The sequence below is a fragment of the Cetorhinus maximus genome, chromosome 13 (genome assembly GCF_964194155.1).
Source record: "Cetorhinus maximus chromosome 13, sCetMax3.hap1.1, whole genome shotgun sequence".
Classification (NCBI taxonomy): Eukaryota; Metazoa; Chordata; class Chondrichthyes; order Lamniformes; family Cetorhinidae; genus Cetorhinus; species Cetorhinus maximus.
Window position 1 is genome coordinate 101,484,786 of NC_135891.1, and position 27,622 is coordinate 101,512,407.

General features: G+C 44.9%; 1 protein-coding gene across 1 annotated transcript in view; it reads right to left on the reverse strand.

Annotated features, from left to right (window-relative positions):
• The window catches only part of LOC144689240 (PDZ domain-containing protein GIPC3-like), a 73,624-nt gene that overhangs the window by 17,715 nt on the left and 28,287 nt on the right, over positions 1-27,622 (reverse strand). The gene's annotated exons all lie outside the window — the stretch shown is intronic.

Sequence of the window (27,622 nt, forward strand, 5' to 3'; positions counted from 1 at the left end):
AGTTCCTTCGCCTCCGTCGCATCTGTTCTGATGATGCCACTTTCAAAAACAGTTCTTCTGACATGTCCTCCTTCTTCCTTAACCGAGGGTTTCCACCCACGGTGGTTGACAGGGCCCTCAATCGTATCCTGCCCATTTCTCGCGCATCCACTCTCACGCCTTCTCCTCCCTCCCAGAAACATGATAGGGTCCCCCTTGTCCTCACTTATCACCCCACCAGCCTCCGCATTCAAAAGATCATCCTCCGCCATTTCCGCCAACTCCAGCATGATGCCACCACCAAACACATCTTCCCTACATCCCCCACCGGCGGGATTCCGCAGGGATCGGTCCCTCTGGGACACCCTGATCCACTCCTCCATCACTCCCTACGCCTCAACTCCCTCCCATGGCACCTTCCCATGCAACCGCAGAGGGTGCAACACCTGCCCCTTTACTTCCCCTCTCCTCACCGTGCAAGGGCCCAAACACTCCTTTCTAAGTGAGGCAGCATTTCACTTGCACTTCTCTCAATTTAGTCTACTGCATTCGTTGACCCAAGCGTGACCCAGACCTCCTTGTCGCTTGCCATTTCAACACTCCACCCTGCTCTCATGCCCACATGTCCGTCCTTGGCCTGCTGCATTGTTCCAGTGAAGCTCAACGCAAACTGGAGGAACAGCACCTCATCTTCCAACTAGGCACTTTACAGCCTTCCGGACTGAATATTGAGTTCAACAATTTTATCCAACAATCTCTCCATCCCCACCCCCTTTTTGATCCCCTTTTTTTCCAATAATTTATATATATTTTTCTTTTCCCACCTATTTCCATTATTTTTAAATGTATTTCCATCCATCGTTTTATCCCTACCTTTTAGCCTATTTTGACCCCTTCCCCCCACCCCACCCCCACTAGGGCTATCTGTACCTTGCTCGTCCTGCTTTCTATTCTTAATGTCACCTATTAGCACATTCCTTAGATAATATCACCACCGTCAACACCTCTTTGTCCTTTTGTCTATGACAACTTTTGGCTATCTCCACCTATCACTGGCCCTCTATCCAGCTCTACTTGTCCCACCCCCCTTAAACCAGCTTATATTTCACCTCTCTTCTATTTTTCCTTAGTTCTGTTGAAGAGTTATACTGTCTCGAAACGTTAACTGTGTTCCTCTCCGCAGATGCTGTCAGACCTGCTGAGTTTTTTCCAGGTATTTTTATTTTTGTTTTTGTTTTGGATTTCCAGCATCCAAAGTTTTTTGCTTTTAGTCCTAGAAATGTAGCAGATTTAACACAGAGGTGGCTGTACATCCAATTCTGCCTCTGTGGAGTCAATGGAAATTAAAAACAAGAGGTAAAATATGGGCTGCTGATTCGCCATTACCCATGTTACACAAAGTCAAGATTACCCCTAAGGCTTTTAAATGTATAAGTGCAGATTGAGGAGATCATAGAAAGACATAGAGGATCCTGGGTTCTTAGATGCAAGGAAGTGATGTTGAAGTTATACATTACTAGTTACTCCACAGTTGTATTATTGCATCCAGTTCTGGATACCACATTACAGGAAAGATGTTAGTCATGGAAAGGCTATTCCATGATTCACTAAATCATATTACACATGGATCATAATTATCAAGAAAGGCTCATACTTTGAGGCCACTTTGACAAGAACGTAAAAAGTGGTTCTACTCAGTAGTTGTCAAAATTATGAAAGACCTTGAGAAGATAAATAGTGAAAAATGGTTTCCTCTGATTGGTGAATCCATTACAGGAGGGCATAAATTGAGAAGTATCATTTGATAGATGTTTTTGACAGGAGCATGGAATATTTTTCAGCAAGTGACTTTGAGGAAAAGGTTGAATTTCATACTTTGGCGAAAATCCAGCATAAACTCATCATGAGACTTTATGACCCATATAGCCTCAATGGTGACCTTGCAATTTTCCTGGTGTCAGCTGCATTAGAATAATTTTGGTAATCTCATGCTGGGATTCCCACCTTTGTAGTTGACATTCTTGGACTTCAAGAGTGCAGTTGTTTGCCCTTTGATTGATTGCACTCAATTGGGAGTGGATAGAATTAAGCGATTATTTTTAAATCCTCTTCACTCTCCAAATGGATGCCAGTAATGGTAAGATATATGTGGTAATCTGAGGTGCAATACACCTTTAAGAGAATGTGAGCAGATTGACCATGTGATTCTATTACCCAATTGTTGTGTAGTGCAGGCTACAATGATAATCAGTAGTTTAGAATAAGACCTGGTTTGAGAAGCACACATTGTGTTAGTGCTCTGTTACTTCTGATAATAAACAGCATGTGCTTCACCTTACATTGGTCTCTGCGTCTGCAGTATATTGTTTACCAACTCACTCACCAGTAGATAGGTGTGCAACCATGTTCGCTGAGCAAAGTGACCCGACAGAAGGAGCATAACAACTGGTGATGACGCATAACACAACCAGTTGACGACACCAAAGAATGGTGAGGAGATTCAACAGAAGTAAATCAACCGTACCTTGCAAGGTGATTGTAAGTACAGCTTTCATCATAGTTGTCGAGGTTATCTCTCTCTAGTATGCCACAGTTTGGCCATATCGAATCGTTTGATTGGACCACCACATAACATGACCAGGTCACATTATATTGAACTCCTCGCGTTCTTCTTTTTGGCCAATGACATATCAGGGGAGGAGAAGAGGTGACCGATCCTCTTATCGACGTGTGACAGTAAAACATACGGCCTAATTCATAGTCTAACAGCACCCAGCGCCCCAGATTCCAAGAGCTTTGATGAGTTGGTGAATCTTGTGAAAAGCCACTTTCAGTCGAAACCCTCCGTAACAACGCAGCGTTTTAAATTTAATTTGAGGTGTCGCACCCCTGGAGAGACAGTCGCTTGCTGTGTAGCAGCCTTAAAACAACTGACAGTTCGCTGTGAGTCGGGACGTCAATTACAACATATTTACCGATTAGTATGTGGGATTAATGAAGACGCCATTTAAAAAAGGTTGTTGTCAGAAATGAATTTAGACTTCAGCAAGGCGCTGGAGTTGGCGCTTGCAATGGAGACGCAGTCAGGGACTCAGAAGCAATCAAGGGAGCACAAACTGGCGCCGTCCTTCGCATCGGGAGGGAAGCACCAGCTGGAAATGGTGCAGAAGCACAGGGATCCGCGGAAAGGCTGGAAACAGCCACTACTAACAGACCAGCAAAAAGCAATGGTTTAACAGAAAACCCCACAATAATTACAGCAGAAATGGAACCAGACAGCCTGCAAGCGAACGACAATGTAAAGGAATCTAGTGTTTCTACTGCTATTGTAATGGGCACATTATGCAATATTGTAAAGACAGATTAAGACAAAACTTTAAGCAAAAAGTAGAAATCGTGAAATCCACATAATAGAGGAACCCGGAGAAACAGAGTTGGATATTTACTCACTAGGCAACTTAAAAATGGGTAAAACAGAGCCAATCTACTTGACAGTGTAAGTCAACCCATCTTAATGGAGGTGAATACAGGGGCATCCACGACAGTTATAGGGGAACATACGTTCAAATATCTGAATGGAGGAGACCACTTACTAAATCTGGAAAATTCAGATGTTAAATTAAAGACAGATACTGGTGAGAACACATGAGTAAGGAGGTATATGCAAGGTTCCAGTATAGTATGGAAACCAGTCTGTTAATTTCCCCCTGATAGTGGTAGGAGGGGAGGGTCCACATCTACTTGGTCGGAACTGGCTTAAAGAAATAAAGTTGGAGTGGAGCGAGATTTTTCAACTCAGAGTGAAAGATCTGCAAGACTCATTACAGAAATATTCCTCTGTCTTCAGGGAAGAGCTCAGGAAGATTCAGGGGCTGCAAACTAAAATCCACATGGATCCTGGGGCAGTCCCCAAATTCATGAAGGCGAGTCCAGTCCCCTATGCATCGTGAGAAAAAGTTGATGTCGAATTGGACAGGCTGGAAAGGTTGGGAGTTCTACATCCTGTACAATTTTCTGAATGGGCAGTACCCACAGCTCCAGTACTAAAGCCTGACCAGAGTGTGTGGATATGCTGGGACTACAAGTTGACCATTAACAAAGTGGCCAGACTTGACAGGCATCCTATACTGAAAATTGATGAATTGTACTCCAAGCTGGCAGAGGGAACCGCATATACGAAGCTCGACATGAACCACGCTTACCAGCAAGTCAAGCTAGAAAAGTCCTCTCGGGATTTTGTGATTGTCAACACACATAGGGAGTTATGCCAATATACCCTTCGGAATCTCATCAGCTTATGCCATTTGCCAATGGACTATGGAAAATTTACTTCAAGGTTTGCCCCACATTGTGGTTTATCTCGATGATGTCCTAGCAACAGGGCTAACTGATGAAGAACATCTGGCTAACCCGGAAGAGGTATTGAAGCGTTTCTCACAAGCCAGAGTACGTTTGAAAAGAGAAAAATGTATCTTCCAGGCAAAAGAAGTGGTTTACCTGGGTTATAGGTTCTACTCGTAGAGCCTTCACCCGGTAGAAGACAAGGTGAGAGCCATTTGTGAGGCACCAGCACCGAAAAACGCCACAGAACTCAAGTCCTTCTTGGGAATGATTAACTATTATGGCCATTTTCTCCCAAATCTGTCAACAGTACTGGGTTCATTATACGGTTTGCTCAAGAAAAACCACAGGTGGACTTGACAAGCTCCACAACAACAGGCATTTATGACAGTAAAGCAGTTGCTACATTCATTGGTACAGTTGGTACATTTCAACCCAAAGAATTAATTGTGACCTGCGATGCATCCCCTTATGGAGTAGGGGCAGTACTCTCCCACCGGATGATGGATGGCTCCGAATGGCCCATTGGTTACGTCTCAAGAACACTCAGTGTTGCAGAATGAAGATACTCACAAATAGAGAAAGAAGGCTTATCCATTATATTTGGCGTTAAGAAGTTCCACCAATACATCCATGGATGCCACTTTACCATTGTATCCGACCACAAGCCACTACTAAGCCTGTTCAGGGAAGTTAAGGCAATCCCCAATTCCCTCTGCACACATCCAAAGGTGGGCACTGATTCCAGTGAATATCCTTTTATTCACCGATCGGGAAGCCAGGTTGCAAATGCCGCACACTGAGCCAATTACCTCTAAAAGCCAGCAACGTGAACTTCCCAATTCCTCAAGAACTTGTCTTGTTATTAAACTTTCTGGGTTTGTCACCAGTACATGCCAAACAAATACGAGAGTGGACAGACCGCAATCCAGTTTTGTCCCTCGTAAGGGAACAAGTGTTACAGGGATGGTCTAACAGGTCAAAGTCTGATGAAATTAAGCCCTATTTTAATAGGAGATATGAGCTCACCTGCCAGGATGGCATCTTGCTGTGGGGAGCAAGAGTTATCAGGCCTCCGAGAGGAAGAAAGCCATTATTGACCAAATTGCACGATGCTCACCCTGGCTGCTCACCCTCTCTAGAATGAAAATGTTGGCGCGCAGCTACTTATGGTGCCCAGGGATGGATACAGAAATTGAAAACTTAGTCAAGAGTTGCATACAGTGCCAACAGGTACAGAAATTGTCCCCTTCTGCTTCATTGCATCCCTGTGCATGGCCAAGAAGGCCATGGGTCTGCCTCCACTTTGACTACGTGGGGCCTTTTTTAGGCACAATGTTCTTCTTGGTTGTAGACGCTCACTCAAAGTGGATGGATGTATACGAGGTGAGATCACCCACATCTGCTGCCACCATAGACAGATTGCATCAGAGTTTTGCGATACACGGGTTACCAGAGTTAATAGTGTCTGATAATGGACCGGCATTCACCAGCGGAGAATTCCAAAGATTTACAAGTCTCAATGACATAACACATGTTAAAACCTCACCATCCCTCCCTGTATCCAATGGTTTGGCTGAGAGAGCAGCCCAGACCTTCAAGTCCAAAATGAAAAAACCGGATTGAGACTCTATTGCAAATAGATTATCACGTTTCCTACTCAGCTATAGGACTATGCCACACACGACCACCAATATTGCCCCCGCAGAGTTAATGATGAAACGATGTTTCAGGCCATGTTTGAATCTCCTAAGGCCGAATTTAGGGTGGGGGGGGGGGGTAGAGAGAAGCCAGGAGGCCCGGCAAATCTCAGACCTCAGGGGGTGCCTGATCGCCAAAGGTAGCCCATGAGATGGCACCCCACTTCACGCCCAACGCCCAAGCAGGGTGACCTGCCGGACCTCCCTGCCACCCTCTCCCCACCCCCACTCATCCCTGATCTCCTCCCACCAGCTTAAAAATTTTGACTGGGTGGGAAGTGGCCTTAAGTAGCCATTAATTTAACATTTAAGGGTGTCAATTGGGGCACCCTAGGCCTTGCCCACCCCCCATAAAATTACGGACAGGTCGGGGGCAGATGGGTTGGCTGTGGGAAAGACACCCACAGAATTTTACAATTTGCAAACCTACCAGTGGGGGACCATAAAATTCTGCCCATGATCTGAGCATGAAGGAGCTAGCTGAATCAACGCAACTGCTGCACCATCTCAAAAACTGGTATAGCTTAGGTTTGATTGTCTATGTTGCGTTATGGATTTGTTTGATGTCTCAATGATGAGAACTTGAGACTTGTATGTTTAAACGTGAACCATTTATTGTTAATCTTTAACATGTACAGGTCCCAGTTCATGTCATGCTGCTGCCATGCAGGTAGGCTGCTTCTAGACTGTTCTATGAGTCTATTACCATGTGACTCTATACATCATACTGTGGGTGATGCTGTTCTCCAGTCCCATGTTAGCTTTTGCTCGGCAGAGCATCTTTACATTACAATGGCATGCAGGCCATACAACAATCTACGTATCGAGTTTCTGATTTCAACTTCAACACTGGGGGGGGTCACACAACGTGGTTGTGAAAAGAGTGCAGTGTTAAAGTCAGAAATCTGGTGCAAATGGGGAGTCGGTGCAGCAGGGAACGGATTTGTAGCTTTTACTTTTGCCTCCAGAACTTGTAGTAGAATCTTGAGACAGTAAATATTTAAACATTTTGTTTGCTGTTATGTGCAAGCTGTGTGTCAAAAAGGTAGAAAAAAATACAGCTAAAAACTGGATAGAAAGATTATAAATATTTTGGACTAAGATATTGCAAAGCAGGTGGTGTGTCCGCACTGCAGTATGTGGGAAGTTGTGTAGAGTGAGGCTGTCCTGAGTGGATATACCTGCTGCCTCACTCAATTGTCTCACTCTCTCTATTTTTTTTAACTCAGAATCGTTAAGTTGGGGTGCGAGTTGGAGATTCTCTGATACATAAGGGAGGGGAGCAGTTTCTAGGCAGTTTGCTCCAGAACTCAGTTACACCTCGTAAAGAAGTGTAGGTTCGGAGTGTGACTAATTGTACACAGAGTAAGAGCAACCCAGGTGAGATAGAGAACAAGGAACCACAGAAGCTGATCCTACTTGCTATCTGTGAGGATAAGGATAAAGATTGTCGGAAGGACAGCCAGACCACAGCCTCTTGGCACAGGAGTCTATACACAGGGTGGGGGTTGTGCAAAAGAGAAGGGGAATCCTAGTGTGGTAACTGTGGGCGTTTCAATAACCAGGAGTACAGACCATGGTGAAATTTGAATTCAATAAAAATCTGGAATTAAAATTCTGATGATCATGAAGTGATTGCTGTGAAAACCCATTTGGTTCACTAATATCCTTTAGGGAGGGAAATCTGCTGTCCTTACTTGGTCTGGCCTATATGTGACTCCAGACACCTCTGAAGGGCAATTGGGGATGGGCAATAAATGCTGGCCTAACCAGCAACACCCACAGCCCATGAATGAATAAAAACAAGCAGGGTCAAGAGTTCTGCATAGTTTTTTCGGACTACCTGGTGCCAGTATGAGGGGCATCTCAAACTAATTTGAAAAGATGTTGGATAACAGGAAAGCAGGAAAGAGTAGGCAAGAGGTCCTGATTGCAGAGTGCCAGGAACAAGCTAAATTACAGGTTAAAAATGCCATGGAAATTGATTTTGCATCCCATCAGTGCCATTGGTTAGACGGGGTGGACATTCTGTCCACCGCATGCCCAATACAAGCACAAATTGAAAATCACCTTGTCAAGTTCAAATGTCCGAACTGCAAGTGAAGGCTCACATGAGTCCATTCAAAATTCTGTTTCTTGTAAAATCATGGTGGCCTCACTTTAATAACGTTAGATAGTGGAAACATTGAATTCTATGAAGTAGTTGGGGGGAGGTCACATATGCAGCAATGCTGACTGTAATTTCTTGCAAAGCAATATATACTTTAATTCACAATATTACTTCCAAAGCTTAAGCATGTGCATAGCAAATGTGTGAGAAGATGAATTAGAATTCAGAAGAAGTGAGAAAGTAGTGCCCATGATGAAGATTTAACATGAAAGGATAAGCTGAATTCTAAAAGGTGCAACAGCATGTAAGTCTCTTTATTCACTGTTCAAAGAGCAGTAGAGCAATTTAGTTATAGGTACCATTAATCTTGAGGGATTAGCATTTAGAGAAAACAGAAATATTTTGATTCAAACAAATCTGGGCCCACTTAAATAATATGTAAATACTGGAAAGAAACAAAGACCAGAATGATAAGTGGAAACAAAAGAAAGAGTGAATATTTTGGAATAATTGCCAGGATCTAAAATGTGAAGTGGTTGGATCTAATTATAACTGAAAGTTTGAGAGTGCCAATTTTCCAGATTTGTTGCTTAGTCAACATGATCTGTTGTGTTTGCTTGGCACACCTTTCAGGAGCTAACTGAATGGGATTTTGAGGAACCCTTCATTTAAATACGCCCTGAAAAGCTGTCTGTTCAGATTAGGTCTGTGGCCTGCAGCTGTCTGCATATGTGGGTATTAGGATATACTGCGCAGCAGCAGCAGTCAAAGGGATGCTGCTGCTATTTAAAAGCAAACTACTTAAAGGAGGAAAACATGGAAGATAGAAGATTTGAATACAGATTGCTCCTTTTAATGGTGTTGCACAAAAAAGTATAATGTGACCGTGGTATGCTCCCCACACTGTAGCAGTTCACACTGCATGTAAGGAGGTGACTAAGGATTGATGACATCTCCTATGTCTGCTGGTATATGGGTAATCAAGAGGTATAGGGAGAGAATCCCAGAGTTTATGACCAAAATTTCTGAAGCAGAGCCACTAATGATGGAAATTGAGTTGCACAACAGCCCAGAAATGAAGTTCTTGGGGGGTTGTTGGGCTAGAGGAGAGTACAGAGATAGGGAGGGGGTGAGGCCATTTGAACACAATGAACTCACACAATGAAAGCCTCATTCATGGATTTGTTACCTCTAGACTTGACAATTCCAATGCTCTACTGGCTGGTCTCCCATCTTCCACCCTCCACATGTCGAGCTCATTCCAAAACCTGCTGTCTGTATCCTAGCTTGCACCCAGTCCCATTCACACATCACCACTGTGCTCACTGGCCTGGAGTGGAGTGGTAACATGTCAGTTTTAAAATTCTCATCCTTGTTTTCAATCCCTCATGGCACACCGCTTTCTGTAACCTCCTCCAGTCCCACAGCCCTCTGAGATCCCTCTGCTCCTCTAATTCTGGCCTCTAGCATCCCCAACTTTAATCGCCCCACCAAAAGCAGCTATGCTGTCAGGTATCTAGGCTCTGAGCCCTGAAGTTCTCTCCACAAGTCTTTCTATTTCTCTCCCCTCTTTAAAATGTCAGATTTCGCTTGTTAATGCTCCTTTGAGGCTTTTTCTTAAAAATACAATGTAAATGCAAGTTGTATGTGCATACCTGTATATGTGCGTAAAGCAAGCAATTAGGAAAGTAAATGGTATGTTAGCCTTTATTGCAAGGAAGTTGGGGTGGGGTGGGGTGGTTGTGGGAGAAGGGTGCAGTACAAGAGTAAGGAAGTTTTGCTGCAATTATATATGGCCATCCTAATTGCTCTTGAGAAGTTGGTGGTGAGCTGCCTTCTTGAAACGCTGCAGTCCATGTGGTGTAGGTACAACCACAGTGCTGTTAGGGAGGGAGTAACAGGATTTTGACCCAGCAGCAGTGAAGAAACAGCGATATATTTCAAAGGCAGGATGGTGAGTGACTTGGAGGGGAACTTGCAGGTTGTGGTGTTCCCATGTGGCTGCTGCCCTTGTCCTTCTAGATGGTAGTGATCGTGGGTTTGGAAGGTGCTGTCTAAGGAGCCTTGATGAGTTCTTGCAGTGCATCTTGTAGATGGTACACACTGCTGCCACTGTGAGTCAGTGGTGGAGGGAGTGAATGTTTGTGGATGTGATGCCAATCAAGCGGGCTGCTTTGTCCTGGATGGCACCAAGCTTCATGAGTGTTGTGGAGTGGAGCTGCACTCACCTAGGCAAGCGGAGAGTATTCCATCACATTCCTGATTTGTGCCTTTTAGATGATGGACTTGGGGAGTCAGGAGGTGAGTTACTCATTGCAGGATTCCTAGCCTCTGACCTGTTCTTGTAGCCACAGTATTTATATGGCTAGTCCAGTTCAGTTTCTGGTCAATGGTAACCCCCAGTATGTTGATAGTGGGGGATTCAACGATGGTAATGCCATTGAACATCAAGGAGTGATGGTTAGATGCTCTCTTGTTGGAGATGGTCATTGACTGGCACTTGTGTGGTGTGAATGTTACTTGCCACTTGTCAGTCCAAGCTTGAATATTGTCCAGATTGCTGCATTTGGACATGGATGGCAATGGATTATTATTTGTGGAACATTGCAACTGCTTATTATGGCATTTATTTATGCTGTTTTCTAATTTAAACATACGGCACAGAACAGAAAAACATCAAAATATTTGTTAGTGAATTTGAATTTATTCTCTGTTCTAGAGCTGGTCATATAAACAAATACTAGTATTGTTCTCGTGAAAAGTAATATTTCTTTCTGGGTGGAATCACTCCAGATTTGCACTAAGTGTGGTAGCGAACAGGAGAAAGGACTTTTACCACCCACCCCCCCCGGCCGCAACGTGTCATCCCATTCCTAACGTCTCCTGCCTCATTGATAATTAATTCCTGGCAAATAGACTGGGTCACTGGCGGGAGCCTGTGATTCCCCTCCAGCCTTCACCTCAGGCCTTCAGTAAACCAGGTGCCATATTTAAAGGCCCTGCACAGAGCTAGCACTCTCCAAGGAATGGGAAGCTGCTGGGAACTGATGACTGCCAAAGGGAGGAAACATGCTGCCCCCAAATTTAGCAATGCCTCCCTCAAGCGCCTACTGGATGCAGTTGAGACCCACCGCGATGTAATTTGCCTCTGCTCTGGACAAAGATCAGCAAGCAAAGTCACCAATCCAGCATGGGAGGCGGTGGCAGTGGGGGTCAGCGCCAATGCCCTGTAAAAGAGGACAGCCACCCAGTGGCAAAAGAGGATGAATGATCTCATCCATTCCACCAGGGTAAGTCACTCTTCTCATCACTCTCAACTCACACACTCACAAACCCACCTCACATCCACAGGGATCTCACAGCTCAAGGGACAACACCACTAACTCTCACACATACCCTCACATCTCCATCAGGCTCATACCCTCTGGAGCTCACATCCTCATCCTGTCCATGGCTCCACTCACCACACAAACTAAGGAAGAGGCATCTGTGAGGTCCAAATCCAATGACAAGTCTCTGGATTCAGCCTTCCAACTCATCCAGGAGAGTCAGCAGAAGGCAGGGGGACATCTATTGGAAGCCCTCAACAGAGTGGCGTGCGAGTTGGAGGAGTGTGTCCACCCCTTCTCTGGGGAAGCGCTGCCCACACGTGCATGTATGGAGGTCTCCATGGGGAGGATGGTGGGCGCCATGGAGGCCTTGGTCCAGCAGAATGTGGTGATGCACTGCGCTCCATCACCGTAGCCATGGGTGAGTTCCTGCAGTGGCAACGCGAGAGGGAAACAGGGCACTTTGACGTCCCTCCAGGTGCTCCTTCTCCTCAAGGAGTCAGGCTGGGACCCTCGGCCACCCAAAGGGAGGAGGAGTAGCAGCTGGACACCCCTGGGTCATCCACTCAGGAACCTCAGAGGCTGTCCTCCCCTCAACCTCGTTCTTTGTCACTGGAGGGGGAGTAGCTGACCCACAGGAGGACAGCCAAAGCAAACTGGGGCCCTCAAGGCCTCAGCTCTCATGAGGACCAATGCCGACGTCATCAGAGGCACCAGGACCAACCATTGCACAGGCTGTTCCACCCCTCTTGCGAATATAGCACAGCACCTAGAAGTGCTAGAGCTAGAAAAGTCAAAAATTTCTGATCACAAGTGAACATATTTTGTCACTTTATAAGCTGAAAATATATTCACTTTCACTGAGTATTGTGTAATGGTGGCTTTCAGCTTCATTTACAGACTTTGCAAGTCCTTCCCCTGCATCCCCCCCACGCCCAGTAGCAATTCAGCTGCACACAGCTGGACCACGAGTGATTCTGGGGGGAGAAGTTGTGTGTGGCAGGGCCTTTTGGAGCCTCGTGCAAACTCTCTCCCACACACGCGGAGCCTTCCTCCATCACGCTCATCTCAATGTCCCGAGCATTTTCAATGCTGCCTGCTGGGGTTCTCTTTCAGTTGTCCATCTGAGCCGACCTGTATCTCCGCCCACCCACTGATCGCTCTCCCATGCAGCACTTGTGCCCGTTCAACACGAGGCTCCTCTCACTTTCAATTTCAGAAGCATGGCCATTGTAAGGTTTGTTTTCAGCTCCCCCATCCTTTTCCCTACCCCAGTCACCCACGTCCTTTCCCCCATCACTGTTGACCCCCGTGGCATCACCTTCCACCTCCCCGCTGTCACCTACCAACCAGAGCCCCTTGTCTTTCCAGGATGTCCAGGTGAAGGTACACATTCCCTATCTTCCCAAGAATCCCATCCACATCCACATCGACCTCCCCAATCTCCTCTTTCACACCGCCAGGGTCTGTGTGTTCGTCTGAGTCCCTACCAACCACCCTTGCCATCACACATCGATATAAACGTGTTAAAATGATGTTCCCGAAGTGTGGCAGCAGGAAATGCAGCCCACCATTGACGGGTGGAGCAGAGGATGGCAAGCTGGTTTCATGAAGGAGTGAAGCTGATTTTTAGCCTTCTCGCCATGTTCTCCTCTCACGCCCGAGACCAACGGGGATGGAAAACTCCAACCTCTATGTTGAGGTGTCAACCCAAGTTAAATTCATATTTCCTTTGAATGCTTTCGGACATCACTGAATCTGATTTAATATTTGTACCACAGTATGACCTCACCATCATCTTCCCTAGCATTGTAATATTTAGATTCGAACTTCCAAATATGGCTAATCTGCTTTTTATGCAATTAATTAAAAGCCATAACAACTGTTCGTCAGGATTTCTAAATATAAATTAACAAAATAAGTTGAAACAATTCCCCAATGCACAAGTTATATTAAACATGAATGTTTGAGCTGTAAGGTGCCCTGTTTTTAACTATGAAGCTGAGGCAATCTGAGCGATCTGTTGCACAGGCTCAAAACTCATGAATCTCTTTGCTTTAATGCAACACAGAATTTACTTAAAAGCTTCAATGTCTGATGCAGTTCTAATCAGAAAAGCATCTGCAACATCAACCCTGGTTGTTATTTCATTCCAGGTCCAAACAAGACAGAGCATTGCGACCGCATAATCAATCATATTTGAGTGGGAACTAAATGAGAGACTGGTAAAGATTCTGAACTCCAAGGCACTGACAGGACATCAAGGAAAGAAAACATATTTGGTAATGGAAACATAAGTGGAAAATCATAATGTAGGAGCCAGTTGGGAGGCTTGAATTCACTTTAAAAACCATGGTTCATCCTTAACTGTTAAACTATGGACAGAATCTTCCTTGCTGTGTAGAAGATGATTTGGAGGGGAATAGGAAACAAAATTTGAAAGTTGTACAAAAACAAAAATACCTGGAAAAACTCAGCAGGTCTGACAGCATCTGCGGAGAGGGATACAGTCAACGTTTCGAGTCCGAATGACTCTTCATTCAGACTCGAAACGTTAACTGTATCCCTCTCCGCAGATGCTGTCAGACCTGCTGAGTTTTTCCAGGTATTTTTGTTTTCGTTCTAGATTTCCAGCATCCGCAGTATTTTGCTTTTATTTTTTTGAAACTTGTACACCTTCCCAATGTGACCCCGCCTCTGAGCGATTTGCCTACAGCGGGTTATCGGACCCTAAACTCTGCGGGTACTCTTTGCCCTTGAATTTCAAATATACACTCCTGCTAGGCAAGACTCCTCACCGCAGGTGTGACGTTGGAAATGTTTCCCTTATATGTTACCCTTGAGCCTGTTTCACAAGTTACATCCTGTCCCACTGTATCTATGATGTACCATCCCTCCACATCCATCTTGACTGCAGCCTTTGACATGATCCACCATCCACCTCCCCCCAGTCTCTTGGAAGGTTTGATTGTCCATGTTGCCATTTTATATTTTCAACCTCTGTCATAACCGCCCGGAGCTTCAGTGGAGCGGCAATCATCGTTGGATTGCTGCTCTGCTCAAACTTATCCAATGCCTAGACATTACTCTGCATCTCTTGCCAGGTCATCCTATCCCAGCTTCCCCAGGAATGCAGAATGCAGCGTCCATCGGAGAGATCCTTTGCAGTGGAGTAGGGTCAGGGGGAGAAGACAAGACATTTCCCTTTTTTATGGACTAGCTGCTCTGTGGTAAGTTTAAAAATCCAGTGTGAATGTTAGTGAATGGGCGAATGGATGAATTTTTGTGAATGGATGAATGAGTGAATGGGTAAGGTAGGTAGGTGGGTGAGGTAATTAGTAGAATGGGTGAGGTAAGTGTGTAGGGTGGCAGGTGGGTAAGGTGGTAGTGGGTCAGATGGTAGTAGTCAGGTCGGGTCAGGAGGGGTAGTCAGGTTGGGGCCTCTCAGGTCAAGTTGGGTAGTGGGGGGTAGTTAGGTCTGGTCTGGGAGGTTGTCGGGTGGTCGGGGAGTAGTTGGGCCAGGTCAGGGGGGTGTTGTCAAGGCTGTTGAGCAGCGAGTCAGGGGACAGTGTGAATGATTGGGGGGGTCAGTTCTCCAGTTATCCAGGAGTTAGACTAGGATTTTCCTGCCTAACATTTCTTGGGTAACTATACAGGTAAGTCCAACGGAAATGTCCAAAGTCTCCAACTCTAGCTCAAAGTTGGAGACGTTCGCGAAGTGTCCCAGGGAGCAGGGAAATTGCTCTTCAGAAGTTTAAACTTCCTGGGCAATTCCCACAGAGGTCAGCACATTGGGAAATCTGCAAGGTCCTGATGCACATCTTGGGTCAATCTGGAGACAGGAAGATCAGGCCAATTAGATATTCAGAGGGTCCGAAAGTGATATAACGAGTGGCTATATTTTCACGCTGTTTTATGAGTGAAGCCCTAATACCAAACTGATTTCAGAATGGCTTCAATGACATTCCATCTCTATTGTATATGGTATAAAGATGATAGACGTTGAAGAAGATTGATGCGAGAGAAACAAAGGATTCATACAATTCAAGATAATAATGGATCATTGTTTATGGTGTGTCAGTGGTGGCTCAGTTGGTAGCACTCTCGCCTCTGAACCTCAAGGTTCAAGACCCACTCCCAGGGCTTGAGCACAAAAATCAAGGCTGACACTCCAGTGCAGTACTGAGGGAGCACTGCACTGTCGGATATGCCATCCTTTGGATGAGATGTTAGTTAAACTGAGGCCCCATCAGCCTACTTGGATGGCCGTAAAAGATCCCATGTCACAATTTCGAAGAAAAGCAGGGAAGTTATCCCTGGTGTCCTGGCCAATATCTATCCTTCAATCAACAACTCTCAAAAAAAAGCTTAAATAAAAGCAAAATACAGCAGATGATGGAAACCTGTAATAAAAACAGAAAATGCTGGAAAAGCTCAGCAAGTCTGGAGACAGCAACAGAGTTAACATTTCGAATCCATATGTCATATGGATTCGAAACATTAACCCTGTTTCTCTCTCCACGGATGCTGCCAGACCTGCTGAGCTTTTCCAGCATTTTCTGTTTTTATTACAAAAATAGCTTGTCTGGTCTCTATCACATTGTCATTAATAGGAGCTTGCTGTATGCAAATTGGCTGCCACATTTCTACATTGTAATGGTGATTACCACTTCAAAAAGTACTTCATGGGCTGTAAAATGCTTTGAGGCATCTGGTGGCCTTGAGAAGCACTATATAAATGCAAATCTTTCTTTTTATGGTCATTAACATGTTCAGAAATTACAAACTATTCAGCAAACCCAGGGCAGGATTTTCCGGCTGCAATCGCTGCCCGGATCATCCAGTCCCACTGAAGCTCAATGGGATTTTGGCTGGCCCGCCACATACCCCACAGCGGGTCCCTACACAGCGGGGCCGAAAAATCCCGGCCTCAATGTTAACCACAACGCACAGTGCACGAACTGAATTATTCTTCAGCTTAAGTTCTTTTGGTCTTGTTTGGTTTGGATGATTCACTGATGGAAAACTTCTTAGAAGTACAATGGGTTTAGGTAAACAGTCATTATTAATGGATTGTCTCCACTGTGTCCTTCTATGTTTTGTTAAACATCTTTTGAAAATCTCTGGCTTTGGCTGGAATACTTACTGCAGTGTATCATCAAGCTGGACATTAAGCAGGGCAACAGGGAATGGAAACTAGAAGAGCAATTACTGAACTGGTTGAACTGATGTACAGACTGGCACTGAAAAGCTGTTTAGATTCTTGTTATCAATTCACATTCTTCACACATAAACAAGTGAGTCAAGTTAAAATGTACTGTTTAAACTGAAAAAGTGTTCTTACGGTTGGCCCCAAAGCAAATGGCTTCGTACAAAGCAAGTTTAAACAGGCTTGTTAATGTATCAGAAATGTCTCCACCCAATCCCACCAACCCCCTGTGGGGTCAGGGGGAGAAATCATGTGCCCTGATGCTTCTCCTGTTTTTGGGCCCCTTATTCATCGCACACCCCATCACCACCCACCCTGCAACCCCATCCCTCACTTCCTTCTGATGTCCAGAATTGGGAACCATAGTCACAGTGGCGTTGAACTGTTTCGTACAGGTTTGGCAAAACTTCTTAACTTTTGTACTCTATGCCTCTATTTCTAAAGCCCATCGAAAGGTTTCAGTATGATGCACTTTACTGCCACGGATTTGTCAGACAATTACACACAACTTGTCATTCATTTTATGCAACCAGCCCTACTCCTTTGGACCTGGCCCTATGCAATATCCAGCAGCAACATGCAAAAAACTTGACCCTCATAAGCACCACAAACAACAATCCTATGTACAAATGAGGCTATCTCAAACTAATAGTGACAGCTGGTTTCACTTCCAGGTTTAAAAGTGAGAAAAGCCTTCCAGTAAATTAGCACTAACCAATTTACCTGCAATAAATGTGCTATTTCTCGTCACACAGGTGGGCTTTGTTAACAGAAAAATTACATTTTGCATTGAGTGATATTTTCTCATTTTAAATTGAAAGTAACCACACTTACAAATGCCCAGCATGGAGCATACAATTGGAAAGCAAATTGCTGCAGGTGCTGGAAATCTGAAGTATAAACAGAAAATGTTGGAAATACTCAGCAGGCCGGGCAGCATCTAAGGAGTGAGAAACAGAGTCAATGCTTCAGGTCCACGATCTGCACTTGTTCTGATGAAGGGTCACTGACCTCTTTTTCTCTGTACAGATGCTGCCAGGCATGCTGAGCATTTCCAACATTTTCTGTTTATATTGGAACAAAAATGATCCTTATTGCCAGCCCTCCAAAAAGCAGTCAGACTTCTCTATGAGCCTCTCATTCCCCTTCAGCAAGAAACCAGCAGCAGCAGCCGGAGATCTGGTTTGGCAACAACACTAAACATGAGTTTCAAAAGAAAAGCTAAGGTATGTAAAAAACATAGCCAACTTTCTGAGCAACAAAAAACCAAACTCTAAGCAATAAACCGATAACTTAAAAATATGAATAATTAATAACAATGACCATTACAAAAGTGCCAAGCAGCACAGCTAACTAATGAAGCCTTTATGCCTCAGAAGCAGAGCTAGAGAAAGACAGACTAGGCCTCAAGTCCAGGTCTCCAGGGAAGGGGGAGGGGACCGGGGCTGAGCTAAGGTTAACTAGCACCAAACTTGCGTTCACCTCTGATGGTGCACAATCTGAGCTGGCCTTGACAGAATTCAAATGAAAGAAGGGCTTGGAAGCGGATTGCTTTTCAGTCTGGGTGTGTGGATAGGTTTTTAGAGAGGGGGGAGGTAGAGGAAGGGGAGGGCGTGAGTCCCTGCACTGAAGTATGTGTGCGTGCATGCATGTCTGTGTGTGTGTTTCCAGCTCACTCCCAGTCTCAGGGTTCTCTCTCTCTCTCTCTCACACTCATACATACACACACACAATCATTTACTCTCACACTCACTCAATCATTCACACTCATTCAATCACTCTCATACTCACTGAATCACTCGCACACAGGGCCCAGGGCCACACCATTGTCAAGGGACTGAGGAGAGCTTGGGTAGGGCCAGCGGCCACAGGCACCATTGACTCGAGGGAGGACTCAGAGGGGAAGTCAAGATGGGTAGGGCAGTGCGGGAATAAACTAAACATAGAGGCGCTAGGCGTTTTACCTTACTTTGCGCTCCAGCAGCCTCCAGCCAGGTCTGAAGAACAGTGAAGAAAGCAACATCCACCAACATCGAAACAGAACATATCCACAAGAAAGGAGGACTGAAGAATCTGGCATGACCTACTAGGCCAATGATTGTACAGAACTACAGCAACAATTGGCCAAGTAGTCTGTCAATCAGGGTGGGTAAAAGCCCGAATGGCTGCTTTGGGCACTGAACATCCTGATTGACAGGCTATTCGGCCAATGATCCCCAGTGTTTTGCACCTTGTGCACCACTGCACACGTGGCTAAAGGAGTGGTGCGGGAAAGAGGGGTTCCATTTCGTGGGGGACTGGCATCAGTATTGGAACAGGAGGGATCTGTACCGTTGGGACGGTCTCCACCTGAACTGATCTGGGACCAACGTTCAAGCGAAAAGGGTAAATAGGGTGGTCAACAGGACTTGAAACTAGAAAGTAGTGGGGGGGGAGGAAAGGGTAAAACTCCAAGAAGTATAACTAATGGGAAATAAAGCAGCAGGTTAGCATGTGGGGGGGGTGGATTCAACTTCATGGAAAATTATGAAAAAACTGAAAAGAAAGGAGAGCCCAGGAGAGGCTATTAAAGTCTCCAGAACACAAAATAGGACAGAGTGTTTGGAAAGGGCTAGGAATCTAACTTCAAGCACATCAGATAAAGGGATGACAATGAGAAAGCGCACAGGAAATACAGGACTGAAGGTGTTGTATCTGAATGCACGCAGTATACGAAATAAGGTAAATGAGCTTGTGGCGCAGATTGAAATTGGCAGGTATGATGTGGTGGGCATTACGGAGACATGGCTGCAAGGGGATCAGGACTGGGAGCTAAATAGCCAAGGATAAACATCCTATCGAAAAGATAGGCAGGTTGGCAGAGGGGGTGGGGTTGCTTTGTTAGTAAGAAATGAAATTAAATCGATAGCAAGAAATGATACCGGGTCAGATGATGTAGAATCTGTGTGGGTAGAGTTGAGGAACCGCAAAGGTAAAAAAACCATAATGGGAGTTATGTACAGGCCTCCGAACAGTAGTCAGGATGTGGGGCACAAGATACACCAGGAGATAGAAAAGGTGTTTACAAGGTTACAGTGGTCATGGGGGATTTCAATATGCAGGTAAACTGGGAAAATCAGGTTGGTAGTGGATTCCAAGAAAAGGAATTTGTGGAATGTCTATGAGATGGCTTTTTGGAGCAGCTTGTGGTGGAGCCAGGCAATTCTAGATTTAGTGATGTGTAATGAGGCAGATTTGATAAAGGAGCTTAAGGTGAAGGAATCCTTAGGAGGAAGTGACCACAATACGATAGAATTTACCCTGCAATTTGAGAGGAAAAAGCTGGAATCAGAAGTAACGGTATTACAGTTGAATAAAGGCAACTACAGAGGCATGAGGGAGGAGCTGGCCAGAATTGACTGGGAGATGAGCCTAGCAGGAAAGACAGTGGAACAGCAATGGCAGGAGTTTCTGGGAGTAATTTGGGAGACACAGCAAAAATTCATCCCTAGGAAGAAGAAGCATACTAAAGGGAGGACGAGGCAACCATGGCTGACAAGAGAAGTCAGGGACAGCATAAAAGCTAAAGAGAAAGCATACAATGCAGCGAAGAGCAGTGGGAAACCAGGGGATTGGGAAGCCTACAAAGACCAACAGAGGACAACTAAAAAAGAAATAAGGAGGGAGAAGATTAAATATGAGGGTAAACTAGCCAGTAATATAAAAGAAGATTGCAAGAGTTTTTTTAGATATATAAAGGGTAAGAGAGAGGCAAAAGTGGACATTGGGCCGCTGGAAAATGACGCTGGAGAAGTAGTAGTGGGGAACAAAGAAATGGTGGAGGAACTGAATAGGTACTTTGCGTCAGTCTTCACAGTGGAAGACACGAGTGACATCCCCAAAGTTCAAGAGAGTCGGGGGGCAGAGGTGTGTATGGTGGCCATTACCAAGGAGAAGGTGCTAGGAAAACTGAAAGGTCTGAAGTTGGATAAATCACCTGGACCAAATGGATTACACCCCAGAGTTCTGAAGGAAATAGCTGAAGAGATAGTGGAGGCGTTAGTGGCGATCTTTCAGGAATCACTGGAGTCAGGGAGGGTCCCAGAGGACTGGAAAATCGCTAATGTAACCCCCCCTGTTTAAGAAGGGAGTGAGGCAAAAGACAGGAAATTACAGGCCGATTAGCCTGACCTCGGTCGTTGGTAAGATTTTAGTGTCCATTATTAAGGATGAGATTTCAGAATACTTGGAAGTGCATGGTAAAATCGGGCAAAGTCAGCATGGTTTAATCAAGGGGAGGTCATGCCTGACAAATCTGTTAGAATTCTTTGAGGAGGTAACGAGTAGGTTAGACAAAGGAGAGCCAATGGATGTTATCTACTTGGACTTCCAGAAGGCCTTTGACAAGGTGCCGCACAGGAGGCTGCTCAGTAAGAAAAGAGCCCATGGTGTTAGAGGCAAGGTACTAGCATGGATAGAAGATTGGCTGTCTTGCAGGAGGCAGAGATTGGGGATAAGGGGGTCCTTCTCAGGATGGCGGCCGGTGACTAGTTCCACAGGGGTCAGTGTTGGGACCACAACTTTTCACTTTATATATTAATGATCTAGATGAAGGAACTGAGGGCATCCTGGCTAAGTTTGCAGATGATACAAAGATAGGTGGAGGGACAGCTAGTATTGAGGAGGCGGGGAGGCTGCAGAAGGATTTGGACAGGTTAGGAGAATGGGCAAAGAAGTGGCAGATGGAATACAACGTGGGGAAGTGTGAGGTCATGCACTTTGGTAGGAAGAATAGAGGCATAGACTATTTTCTAAATGGGGAGAGAATTCAGAAATCTGGAGTGCAAAGGGACTTGGGAGTCCTAGCCCAGGATTCTCTTAAGGTTAACTTGCAGGTTGAATCGGTAGTTAGGAAGGCAAATGCAATGTTGGCATTTATTTCGAGAGGACTAGAATATAAAAGCAGGGATGTGCTGCTGAGGCTTTATAAGGCTCTGGTCAGACCACATTTAGAATATTGTGAGCAATTTTGGGCCCCGTATCTCAGGAAGGATGTTCTGGCCCTGGAGAGGGTCCAGAGGAGGTTCAAGAGAATAATCCCAGGAATGAAATGCTTAACATATGAGGAACGTTTGATGACTCTAGGTCTATACTCGATGGAGTTTAGAAGGATGAGGGGGGATCTGATTGAAACTTACAGAATACTGAAAGGCCTGGATAGAGTGGACGTGGGAAAGATGTTTCCATTAGTAAGAGAGACTAGGACCTGAGGGCACAGCCTCAGAGTAAAGGGAAGACTTTTTAGAAAGATGAGGAGAAACTTCTTTAGCCAGAGAGTGGTGAATCTATGGAATTCATTGCCACAGAAGGCTGTGGAGGCCAGGTCATTGAGTGTATTTAAGACCGAGATAGATAGGTTCTTGATTTGTAAGGGGATCAAAGGTTACGGGGAGAAGGCGGGAGAATGGGGTTGAGATATGATTGAATGGCAGAGCAGACCCGATGGGCCGAATGGCCTAATTTCCGCTCCTTTGTCTTATGGTCTAACTCAGTGAGTGACTATGTGGTTGGCCTCTGTTATTTTCTATCTAGATGCAGCCGCCTGTGCTTTAAGTTTCTATGATTCAATCTGAGAGCCAGACTGATCATGTTGGCAAGTCACTATCAACAAAATGTCACAAATGACAAATTTCACCCTTTGGCACCAGAGCATAATACTTTTGGAACAGAAGGCAGGAGTACTATGGAGACCAGCAGTTTGTGTGTCAAACAGCAGAGCCACATTGAGATCAGGGCACAAGAATTACAAAGCAGTAGAAAGCTTAATGTAGTGTGTTGTTGAGTTGCTTGGGCTATATTGCAACTCCACACCCAATGATCCATCAAACCAATACCTATATTTAAAAACAGCAAATCCAAATTAAAGAACCAACATTATTGAATATTCAAAACATCCATCCACCTCAACTTATATGGAATTCAATAGAAAATGTAGGAGTCCTGCAGCATTAGTTTTGATTTATTTTTAAAACTCTCCCTTTCCTTGGAATTTTTTGGTAAATTGAATGTTCATTATCATATTGCTTTTGAGTGTTTTCTTACCCAATTAGTTTTCCCTATGTCAATAATAATGGTTTTTGGGTGGTACTCCCTCTTAAATCACTATTATACTTTAAATTTCCAGCCAACAACAACTCATGATTCCCTCGCAATTGGCTCTGGTTCGAAGGATAAACTTATCACTGGATTTATTGGCTCCCACTCTGTCCATCATTTAATGAAAAACGGAGGCAGGTGGAGGTGTAAAATGGAGAGGGTTGCAGCATTGGGATGCCAAGTTAGAGATCAGTCTCTTGAATAGAGGGTTTCCAAGTGCTATTTTTCACATACCGATGGCCATGTTTATGTTCACTTCCTAGCTGTTATATCTTAGCATAAATAACATGTTTAAAATAAAAGAGTTAACAGCTGTGTTAAAATAGTGCAAACAGGAACACAGTGTCAATACATTAACCAGTGCACAACGAATAGTGCACAGAGGAACTTTGCTTTATTATTTCCTTTTACAGTGGGCCCAGTTCAGTTCTCAGCACTGCTAAAGCCTAACCTACATGCTTGTCACAAATCCAACAGCAGCACAAGCCCTGATTTTTCCCATCTGCTACCAGTTCTTGGTCTCTGTGGGCAACCCTGTGAATGGGTTGAACTGCAATAGGCAGTATTCCTGGAAATTATGTGTATTATGATGTGTATCTTATAGTCATTTGCATAACCATGAAAATGCTACAGAAGCAAACTGTTATTCCATTCATAAACACAGCAAGCACTGATACTAGTTCCACTTAACCATGTGAAAAGTAGGAAACCCTGACTTGGAGCGTTGGTGCTCACCACAAGATAAGAACAAGTGCTGAAGCACAGCCGAATCCCAGCCCTAATATAAAATGGGTCGAGTCTTGTTAATCAACCTTCAGTTATCAGCTAACAAGCATCAATAGTCAATGGCTGACAAGCAGTTCAGCTTGTGGGTTCATGTCCCACTCCCGGAAACCAAGAACTGTGATTGTACTCGAAAGAGTTGCAATCTGTGACTGTTGATAACTCGAAAGAGTTTCAAAAGGTGTAAGGAGGTGTCAGCTGTGGCTCAGTTCATAGCACCCTCGCCTTTGAATCAGAGGGTTGTGGGTTCATGTCCCACTCCCGGAAACCAAGAACTGTGATTGTACTCGAAAGAGTTGCAATCTGTGACTGTTGATAACTCGAAAGAGTTTCAAAAGGTGTAAATGGAGAAAATAAACGTCAGACAGCTGGGAATCATTTGTTTTTTTATTCTTGCCAGGGTTTACAAATTAAAATAATTTCCTTACAGGCAGAGTCATGAAAAAAAAAATCGAGATTCAGCTCAAAAATACATTTGTAGGAATTATTGTTGGCAATATTAGTAGGTGAATGTTTCAACATATTGATGGAACAATCCTTTTCCCATTGTTTCAACATAGGCAATAACCAGTTTATTTGAAATGGGTAATGTCATCAGTTAAAGTAGGGAACAATGATATCTTTCATGAATGCATTAAAATTTGGCTGCAGATATTACCAACAGTAACTGCCAAGCTACAGTGAGAGAGGTAGGAAGCACAGATTATAGAAAGCAGCTCTGATAAATGTAAAGAGTTTGAATTTCCACAGGAATTCTCCCAATTGGTCAATGTAACCTTAGTGGGTGATTCACCGAAACCCTGCAGAAACACCAAATTCAAGGCAATTTTGCTGTGGAAGGGCCGAAAACAGGATGGGATCTAGATCCTCCAGCCTCCTTCTCCTTTTAGGCTACCAGAAATACCCAAGTATTCCGAGGAAGTGGTTACTTGGGCTTGAATCTTTGCGAAAAGGAAGGTCTCTGCACCTTAGCCAAAGTGGTGCCGGGGCCTGATTCTGGAAGTTCCATCCCCAAACCCGACACATGCCATTTTTGCCAGGGTGGGGGTACTAGGGGAAAGCTGTGCTTTGCACATCCGTGCTTCACGGAGGCAGCTGCCTTCAAACAGAAACAATTTTCGTTACTGGGATTTCCAAAACATTCCTCATGGTCTTTAGACATTGGTGGAAAAGGTCTAAAACTGCTGGAGTTATTTGGAGAGGTTATGTACCCTTTTCGAGAGGTAGGCACTCCTTTGAAGAGGTAAGGCACCTCTTTGGGAGAGGTCAGGTGCCCTTTGAGAGAGGTCAGGTACCCCCTTGGAGTTGTTAAGAGTAAACATGAATATGCGTAAAAAGTGGATACGCTCTGTGGAACAGTCAAACTGTCATTTAAATACCCAGTTCCTTTCAATTTTTGGAAAAATAACATCCAGTCTGCAGTTGAAAAATATCAGTGGCTACTATTTCATTGTTTGTTGACATAAGCCTGAAGGCTTATATTATAAGATTAGTGCTAATTGTCTGCTTCAACAACCTATCATTATCACAGTGGAGGGCCTATAAATTCACAATTTGGTTGCCAGCTCTAAGTGGGTGTAAAGAGGTTACCCACCTTTGATGTGGAGCTATGAATAGAAATGTTTGTTTTCAATTGGATTAAATGCTTGAAGGATATGTTTGTTTTTATAAGGGTTAAGTAATTGAAGGAATTTAAATATTGTCAATGAGTGTGTTTTTAAAAATATAGTGAAGTCTGCAATTGACACTTAGAACTTTATTTTATTTCATCTCACCATAGCTCCTGAGGTGTGCCCATGGTGGATCCTGGATGAGTTGGCATGGAGGTATAAGGGGAAAGAGTGGTGAGAGAGGGCATGGGTTGGCATAAGTTGGCATTGGGACTAGAAAAGGCAATGGAAGGATGAGTAGAGGGGCATGGAGGGTATGAGGGACCATAGGGTGGGTCACCAAGGGACATCACCACTCACTCTCCCACACACACCCTGACATCTCCGCCTGGGCTCATGTCCTGTGCAGCTTGCATTCCCATCCCCTACACGGCTCCACTTAGCACGCACACAAGGCAGGCATCCTTATCATCCTGCTCACACTCTCTCCATCTGTCTTCATGTGGGCCAAGTTCACCCACGATAAGAGGGAGAGATTCCAGACTGGTGGCGGGATGGCAGAGATCAAGGCCCTCACCCAGAATGAGAAGCGTGCAGTACACCTGGCCAGATAGGACCAGGACCTGCCTGTGGTGATAGTGAGGTTAGCGACACACACCCAAGTGAGGATCCCGCACCAGCTGATTCTCCAGACACCAAGACTGTGAGTGCAATGTTATATCTTGGAGTCTGTTGCCGTGCACTAATTATCTCTACTCTCTTTCATAGGTAAATTGAATTGCCTCCTCTTGGGTATGCCCCCTCTATGTGCTGAGCTGTGTCATGCTCGATCAGATGTCACTCCATGTTCCCTCCCCCCACTAATCGCAAATATTGCATCATGTGCCTCTGGTCGATGTTGTGCGCAGCCATCTCATCACAGTGTGTGTCGCTTCTCAGTTCATTACCGACATCAGGGATGCCTCACCCTCAATCTAAAGTCTGCTTGGGCCAGACATCCCGTCACCACGCATTGCAGGTTCAAGTGATGTTCATTCTTGGCTGTGTAAAATGGAGGCTCATGTAACCCCCTGACTAGTCTGTATTGTGGGAAGGTGAAGGCGTACTGTAGAAGGACAGGTATAGATGAGCATGGAAAAGGGTAATCTTTCCTTGAACTCCATGCTCTCTATCATCCGTCAGGGTTTGCAATCTATAAGCCCATACTCAAGAGGTCATGTGCACTCCTTCCAGCCTTGTGTGTTGTCGAATCTATGAGCGTACATCGGCCAGACTGACCAATAAGTGTGCACACCTCACCACCTCAACGTGCCGGTGCTCTGTCCCTCACGGGCATAATTTTGTCCTGTTGCTCAAAGTTACGTCTTTAACCATTTTTCACCTTAGAATTGTCTGCATAGTGCTCACAAGGCTATTGTCAAAAAGGATTGCAGTGCTGGCCCATTCATTCTGCTTAGTCTCCCCTCCCTAAACACTCATCAAGTTCAGTGATGCTACATCCATGTGGAGATGTGCTGTGGTCAATGGAACCGTTGAGCATGATCTCGATGCTCATATGTTAATTTGATGGGATGACAATGCTCGGGGCAGAACCAAGCTGGGAGCTAGGATGTAATGCAGCTGATGTGTGCTCTTTATTATCAACGCAGCAGAACTTTGAGGGCTCCATGTTGTGTCTGCATTTTTGGGGTCACAAGGGCTGGAGCTGACCATTATGGGAAATTGATGGTGTTGAAAAAGAGGCTTTTTCATGTCTGTCAGGCAAATGTGCAAGGATGGCCATCATGAGGTGATCTATGTCCGTTGAAAGGTCAGGCTAACTGGAGCCCTGCATCCCTAACTGAGAGTGGTGAGTCTCAGTGTAATGAGGATTAAGGTAACACTGAGGACTGAGTGCATTGAACAAGCGTTAAATCTGTTGAACGTCCTCACCTGCCTTGGCCCAAACCTAGCCCAGCAGTATCACCATCGAAGTGACACAGAAGGTATTTTTCCGTTGCTGGAGATGGATCTACTTGAGGCACTTCATTAGACTGAAGGTATACTGCCATGAGTCCACTGAGGGCTGCAGTGCCTCTTGTAGGCTAACTTAGTGACTGGGACGCTAGAGAGATGTTTAAGAGGCAGCACATTTTGTTATGTGATGCCTGAACGACCTCCTACAGTTGCTACATCATCTCAACAAGGACACATGCTCCGGAGGCTTCATCATCCTTCAAAGGATGAGTACATTGTGAGCAGAATGTTTAAATATTCAATCTCAGAATGAAGAGGATGTCTGAGAAGGCTAGCCATGGTGGTGGTGATGTGGGCCCATCATGGAGGGTATTGGTTTGACAGGATAAGCACTGCTACTTATCATCATCCTCCTGCAATCTGGTGGCTATAAACATCTCACGTGAACACCTGTCTTATCTGGCCCATGC